The 7,941-nt window shown below is 51.4% G+C and overlaps 2 non-coding genes across 2 annotated transcripts in view; both read right to left on the reverse strand.

The window, feature by feature from the left end:
* LOC121854014 overlaps positions 1 to 98 on the reverse strand; it is a 164-nt gene extending 66 nt beyond the window's left edge. The window contains exon 1 of the ribosomal RNA XR_006086445.1: positions 1 to 98. This exon is cut by the window's left edge and continues 66 nt beyond it. This is a non-coding gene — a ribosomal RNA (5.8S ribosomal RNA).
* A 396-nt stretch (positions 99 to 494) lies between these two features.
* On the reverse strand, positions 495 to 2,344 carry LOC121854015. The gene has a single exon (XR_006086446.1). It is a non-coding gene; the product is annotated as a small subunit ribosomal RNA (ribosomal RNA).
* Between the last annotated feature and the right edge of the window lie 5,597 nt (positions 2,345 to 7,941).

Here is a 7,941-nt window from a genome sequence, read left to right on the forward strand (position 1 = left end):
TTGTCGATGTATCTGGTATTCTTGCGATTCACATACCGACACGCAGTTTGCTGCGGTCTTCATCGACCCACGAGCCGAGTGATCCCCCGTTAAGAGTTGTGTATTTGCCATTTGGTCTTTTTGCGACTAACCATCACAGGTCGAGTCTCAATGAAAGGGTTTGACAGACATAGCCCAAGTTTGTGGTTTGGGTTTGGCCGGACGGCTTGTTGTTGTTTTTTGACACTTGAATTTCACTCTTTTTGGGTCAAGAGGCTTATTCGCCGGTAGTAAGGAACGGACGGGCAGCCGTCCAAAGCCCCGTCCGTCCTCCTCCTCCGGTCTTCGCGCTCTCGCCCGAGTGTGGTCCACCTACAGCGTGGTGGTACCTATTTTTGGTGCGGGGGCCGGGATTGTCCTCTTTCGCTGCTGGAGTTGCCAGAGCAGAGCCCGAGACCGCCCAAATCAGGAGAGTAGTAGTAGTTTTAAGAGCGCCCCGTTCTCTTTCTCTCTGTTAATGATCCTTCCGCAGGTTCACCTACGGAAACCTTGTTACGACTTTTACTTCCTCTAAATGATCAAGTTTGGACATCTTTCCGTCAGCTCGAGGCGACGACCCCAGAAAACCCTCGCGGGCAACGGGGCCGACAATCCAAGAGCGCCAGTCCGAAGGCCTCACTAAATCATTCAATCGGTAGTAGCGACGGGCGGTGTGTACAAAGGGCAGGGACGTAGTCAGCGCAAGCTGATGACTTGCACTTACTGGGAATTCCTCGTTCATGGGAAACAATTGCAAGCCCCAATCCCTATCAAGAAAGGCTTTGAACGGGTTACCCGCTCCTCTCGGAGGAAAACTCGTTGATCCCTTCAGTGTAGCGCGCGTGCCCAGAACATCTAAGGGCATCACAGACCTGTTATTGCTCAATCTCGTGCGGCTAGAATTGCCGCTTATCCCTCTAAGAAGAAGTTGCGAACTGGACACCATTTTCTGGAGATCCGTCGACTACTTAGTAGGCCAGAGTCTCGTTCGTTATCGGAATTAACCAGACAAATCGCTCCACCAACTAAGAACGGCCATGCACCACCACCCACCGAATCGAGAAAGAGCTCTCAATCTGTCAATCCTTCCGGTGTCTGGGCCTGGTGAGGTTTCCCGTGTTGAGTCAAATTAAGCCGCAGGCTCCACTCCTGGTGGTGCCCTTCCGTCAATTCCTTTAAGTTTCAGCTTTGCAACCATACTTCCCCGGAACCCAAAGACTTTGGTTTCCCGGAAGCTGCCCGCCGGGTCATGGGAATAACGCCGGCGGATCGCTAGTTGGCATCGTTTATGGTTAGAACTAGGGCGGTATCTGATCGCCTTCGAACCTCTAACTTTCGTTCTTGATTAATGAAAACATCCTTGGCAAATGCTTTCGCAGTAGTTCGTCTTGCGACGGTCCAAAATTTCACCTCTAGCGTCAATACAATGCCCCGCCTGTTCCGATTAGTCATTACCTCTGGTTCCGAAAACCAACAAAATAGAACCGAGGTCCTATTCCATTATTCCATGCATCACCATTCGGGCCATTCAAATAGCCTGCTCTGAGCACTCTAATTTTTTCAAAGTAAACTCTCCGGCCACTCGGGACACTCGACAAAGAGCATCCCGTGCGAGCGGCGGGCGGCTGTTCGGGCGTGACAGTAAACACCGGGCGGTGCACCGTCAGTCGGAACTGAGATCAACTACGAGCTTTTTAACCGCAACTTTAATATACGCTATTGGAGCTGGAATTACCGCGGCTGCTGGCACCAGACTTGCCCTCCAATGGATACTCGTTAAAGGATTTAAAGTGTACTCATTCCGATTGCGAGGCCTCGGATGAGACTCACATCGTTATTTTTCGTCACTACCTCCCCGTGCCGGGAGTGGGTAATTTGCGTGCCTGCTGCCTTCCTTAGATGTGGTAGCCGTTTCTCAGGCTCCCTCTCCGGAATCGAACCCTGATTCCCCGTTACCCGTTATAGCCATTGTAGGCGCATAACCTACAATCGAAAGCTGATAAGGCAGACACTTGAAAGAAGCGGCGCCGGTGCGGAGACCGTGCGCTCAGCCCGAAGTTATTCAGATTCACCACAGGTGGGTTACGGACCGGGGCCCGACCAGTTTTGAACTAATAAAAGCGCTCTTCCCTTGCGGTCAGAGACCAATTGCATGTATTAGCTCTAGAATTGCCACAGTTATCCAAGTAAGTGGGTTTACAGATCCAATGAAACATAGCTGATTTAATGAGCCATTCGCGGTTTCGCCTTAAATCGGCTTGTACTTACACATGCATGGCTTAATCTTTGAGACAAGCATATGACTACTGGCAGGATCAACCAGGTAGCTGCTGCTGTTGGCGGCGCCTATCACGGCGGCCAAAATAGTGAGATTGAGAGAGAGGCAGAAGACATTGGGCGAGGGACCGCACGTTGGCCTTAGAGAAATAGCAAACCAGATGATCAGATCTAACTGCACCTTCTCTTGCTATCCTCGGCGCCGGCAGCGCCACCGTGTGTGCCAATCTCCTCCCTTATCCGCTCCTCTTTGCCCCAGCTCCAGCGAGGCAGCCGACATTGGGCGAGGGACCGCACGTTGGCGAATCTCCTCCCTTATCCGCTCCTCTTCTCTTTGCCCCAGCGAGGCAGAAGACATTGGGCGAGGGACCGCACGTTGGCCTTAGAGAAATAGCAAACCAGATGATCAGATCAAACTGCACCTTCTCTCGCTATCCTCGGCGCCGGCAGCGCCACCGTGTGTGCCAATCTCCTCCCTTATCCTCTCCTCTTCTCTTTGCCCCAGCGAGGCAGCCGACATTGGGCGAGGGACCGCACGTTGGCCTTAGAGAAATAGCAAACCAGATGATCAGATCAAACTGCACCTTCTCTTGCTATCCTCGGCGCCGGCAGCGCCACCGTGTGTGCCAATCTCCTCCCTTATCCGCTCCTCTCCTCTTTACCCAGCTCCAGCGAGGCAGCCGACATTGGGCGAGGGACCGCACGTTGGCCAATCTCCTCCCTTATCCGCTCCTCTTCTCTTCTCTTCTCTTTGCCCCAGCGAGGCATAAGACATTGGGCGAGGGACCGCACATTGGCCCATCTCCTCCTCTCTCTCTTTCTCTTACTGTTTGTGGGGACGTGGGCTCATGAGCGCCATCGTCGCCCAATATTGGTTAGGTTGTGTATTTCACGGGTGGGAACCGCCATCATCGTTGTTAGGTGATGGGGTAACCCAACGTGTGCTTTGACGAGTTTTGGCTGCTAAACTCTCTTTTTAGTATACTCGGCTCCCAGACTGCGCCCTGGTCGTGTTGAACCATGAGCGTTGTCTATGCACATTTAGGGTAGCCGTTTGCGCGTGGAATAGTGCAATGAATCTCGGTCAAGAGACGGTTGGGCGCTGCATTGAAGGCCAGCACAGACGCGAAGACGGGGTGATCAGCCAACGCAAGTCCGCTAAGTTGGGCAGACAGCAAGGCGAAGGGGAGCCCCGTTCCGGACTGAAAGGCCGCAGCATATGCTGTGACGGAAACTAGTAGGGTGGCGACGTGTGCGCCGAGAGAGAGAGAGAGAGACGGAGTAAATAATGTCCAAACGGAAGAGAGACCTGGCAAGTGTAATTGATAGAGCGCGAGCCTACTCGCCATAAGCCCGCTCCACTGCCATTCCTCTGATCCAATGAGACTAAAATCTCTCTCTCTCTCTCTCCTTCTGCTCCAGCCATTGCAGGGCAGGGAAGCGACGGCAATTTTGGTTGTTGTTTTTGAATGCCGCGCTTTGCTTCGCAGAGGCGCCGAAGCGCTCCGCTGGGGGGCGGAAGATATTTCACACCGAATATGTGTGTGAAGGCACCCTCTCCCCTTAATATAGTGAAATAGTGCAATCCAGCATACAAGGTCGGACGATAGGACATTCACCGTACCGCACCTCGAGAGTGGATGTTGGGTAAGGTTAAAACCGGACTGTTCGCAGACAGCCGAATAACCCGGTTCCGGACTAATTGGTGGATGCAACATCATGATGATGCTGCTGCTGTCGCGGAAACCGCAGTGGCGACGTGAGAGAGTAATAATGTTCAATAGGGAGAGCGACCTGGCTAGTGTAATTGATAGATCGCGAGCCTACTCGCCATTAGCCCGCTCCACTGCCATTCCTCTGACCCAATGAGACTATTCTCTCTCTCGCTCTCCTTCTGCTCCAGCCATTGCAGGGCAGGGAGAGGAAATCGACGGCAATTTTGGTTGTTGTTTTTGAATGCCGCGTTTTGCTTCGCAGAGGCGCCGAAGCGCTCCGCTGGGGGGCGGAAGATATTTCACATCGAATATGTGTGTGAAGGCACCCTCTCCCCTTAATATAGTGAAATAGTGCAATCCAGCATACAAGAGCGGACGATAGGACAGTCACCGTACCGCACCTCGAGAGTGGAAGTTGTTTGATCGTTTGTTAGGCAAGGTTAAAACCTGACTGTTCGCGAACAGCCGAATAACCCGGTTCCGGACTTACAATAGACGCAACATCATGATGCTGCTGCTGTCGCGGAAACCGTGGTGGCGACGTGCGCGCCGAGAGAGTAATAATGTTCAATTGGGAGACAGACCTGGCTAGTGAAATTCATAGATCGCGCTCCACTGCCATTCCTCTGACCCCATGAGACTATTTTCTCTCTCTCTCTTCTGCTGCTGCTGCTGCTCCAGCCATTGCAGGGCAGGGAAGGGCGACGCAACTTTGGTTGTTGTTTTTGAATGCCGCTTTCGCAGAGGCGCGCGGCTGGGGGCGGAAGATATTCCACACCGAATAGGTGTGTGAAGGCACCCTCTCCCCTTAATATAGTGAAATAGTGCAATCCAGCATACAAGAGCGGACGATAGGACAGTCACCGTACCGCACCTCGAGAGTGGAAGTTGTTTGATCGTTTGTTAGGCAAGGTTAAAACCCGACTGTTCGCGAACAGCCGAATAACCCGTTCCGGACTTACAATAGACGCAACATCATGATGCTGCTGCTGTCGCGGAAACCGTGGTGGCGACGTGTGCGCCGAGAGAGTAATAATGTTCAATTGGGAGACAGACCTGGCTAGTGAAATTCATAGATCGCGCTCCACTGCCATTCCTCTGACCCCATGAGACTATTTTCTCTCTCTTTCTTCCTGCTGCTGCTCCAGCCATTGCAGGCAGGGAAGGAAAGCGGCAACTTTGGTTGTTGTTTTGAATGCCGCCTTTGCCAGAGGCGCCGAAGCGCTCCGCTGGGGGCGGAAGATATTCCACACCGAATAGGTGTGTGAAGGCACCCTCTCCCTTAATATAGTGAAATAGTGCAATCCAGCATACAAGAGCGGACGATAGGACAGTCACCGTCCCGCACCTCGAGAGTGGAAGTTGTTTGATCGTTTGTTAGGCAAGGTTAAAACCCGACTGTTCGCGAACAGCCGAATAACCCGGTTCCGGACTTACAATAGACGCAACATCATGATGCTGCTGCTGTCGCGGAAACCGTGGTGGCGACGTGTGCGCCGAGAGAGTATAATGTTCAATTGGGAGACAGACCTGGCTAGTGAAATTCATAGATCGCTCCACTGCCATTCCTCTGACCCCATGAGACTATTTTCTCTCTCTCTTCTTCTGCTGCTGCTCCAGCCATTGCAGGGCAGGGAAGGGAAAGCGGCGGCAATTTTGGTTGTTGTTTTTGAATGCCGCGCTTTGCTTCGCAGAGGCGCCGAAGCGCTCCGCTGGGGGGCGGAAGATATTTCACACCGAATATGTGTGCGAAGGCACCCTCTCCCCTTAATATAGTGAAATAGTGCAATCGAACATATAAGGGCGGACGTTTTCATCACCGTCTCCCACTCGGTGTGTGTGCAGATTCTCGGATCATTTTGTAAAGTATGCTCGACCCCCGATTGACTTTGACGGTCTCCCATTCGGGTGTGCAAGTTTCTGTAGTATGCTATCAAATCGACCCCCGATTGACTTTGACGGTCTCCCATTCGGGTGTGCAAGTTTCTGTAGTATGCTATCAAATCGACCCCCGATTGACTTTGACGGTCTCCCATTCGGGTGTGCAAGTTTCTGTAGTATGCTATTAAATCGACCCCCGATTGACTTTGAAGGTCTCCCATTCGGGTGTGCAAGTTTCTGTAGTATGCTATTAAATCGACCCCCGATTGACTTTCACTGTCTCCCATTCGGGTGTGCAAGTTTCTGTAGTATGCTATTAAATCGACCCCCGATTGACTTTGACGGTCTCCCATTCGGGTGTGCAAGTTTCTGTAGTATGCTATCAAATCGACCCCGGATTGACTTTGACGGTCTCCCATTCGGGTGTGCAAGTTTCTGTAGTATGCTATCAAATCGACCCCGATTGACTTTGACGGTCTCCCATTCGGGTGTGCAAGTTTCTGTAGTATGCTATTAAATCGACCCCCGATTGACTTTGACTGTCTCCCATTCGGGTGTGCAAGTTCTCTGTAGTATGCTATCAAATCGACCCCCGATTGACTTTGACGGTCTCCCATTCGGGTGTGCAAGTTCTCTGTAGTATGCTATCAAATCGACCCCCGATTCACTTTGACGGTCTCCCATGCGGGTGTTGAACTTCTCTGGTATGTTGTATAATATGACCGAGGTGCCCCTACCCCTTACTATAGTGAAATAGTGCCATCCAGTGTACAAGGGCGGACGCTTTCATCACCGTCTCCCACTCGGTGTGTGCACATTCTCGGATCATTTTGTATAGTATGCTATTAAATCGACCCTCGATTGACTCTGACGGTCTCCCATTCGGGTGTGCAAGTTTCTGTAGTATGCTATTAAATCGACCCCCGATTGACTTTGACTGGCTCCCATTCGGGTGTGCAAGTTTCTGTAGTATGCTATCAAATCGAACCCCGATTGACTTTGACGGTCTCCCATTCGGGTGTACTGAAGTTTCTGTAGTAGCCTGTCAAATCGACCCCGATTGACTTTGACAGTCTCTCGATACCGGGTGTGCAAGTTTCTGTGGTATGCTATTAAATCGACCCCCGATTGACTTGGACGGTCTCCCATTCGGGTGTGCAAGTTTCTGTGGTATGCTATCAAATCGATCCCCGATTGACTTTGACGGTCTCCCATTCGGGTGTGCAAGTTTCTGTAGTATGCTATCAAATCGACCCCCGATTGACTTTGACGGTCTCCCATTCGGGTGTGCAAGTTTCTGTAGTATGCTATTAAATCGACCCCCGATTGACTTTGACGGTCTCCCATTCGGGTGTGCAAGTTTCTGTGGTATGCTATCAAATCGATCCCCGATTGACTTTGACGGTCTCCCATTCGGGTGTGCAAGTTTCTGTAGTATGCTATCAAATCGACCCCCGATTGACTTTGACGATCTCCCCATTCGGGTGTGCAGAAGTTTCTGTAGTATGCTATTAAATCGACCCCCGATTGACTGACGGTCTCCATTCGGGTGTGCAAGTTTCTGTAGTATGCTATTAAATCGGCCCCCGATTGACTTTGACTGTCTCCCATTCGTGTGTGCAAGTTTCTGTAGTATGCTATTAAATCGGCCCCCGATTGACTTTGACGGTCTCCCATTCGGGTGTGCAAGTTTCTGTAGTATGCTATCAAATCGACCCCGGATTGACTTTGACGGTCTCCCATTCGGGTGTGCAAGTTTCTGTAGTATGCTATCAAATCGACCCCGATTGACTCTGATGGTCTCCCATGCGGGTGTACCCAAGTTTCTGCAGTATGCTATTAAATCGACCCCCGATTGACTTTGACTGTCTCCCCATTCGGGTGTGCAGAACTTTCTGTAGTATGCTATCAAATCGACCCCGATTGACTTTGACGGTCTCCCATTCGGGTGTGCAAGTTTCTGTAGTATGCTGTACGTCGACCCCCAATTGACTTTGACGGTCTCCCATTTGGGTGTGCAAGTTTCTGTAGTATGCTATTAAATCGACCC

The sequence above is a fragment of the Homarus americanus genome, unplaced genomic scaffold (assembly GCF_018991925.1).
Source record: "Homarus americanus isolate GMGI-L3 unplaced genomic scaffold, GMGI_Hamer_2.0 scaffold43266, whole genome shotgun sequence".
Taxonomy (NCBI): Eukaryota; Metazoa; Arthropoda; class Malacostraca; order Decapoda; family Nephropidae; genus Homarus; species Homarus americanus.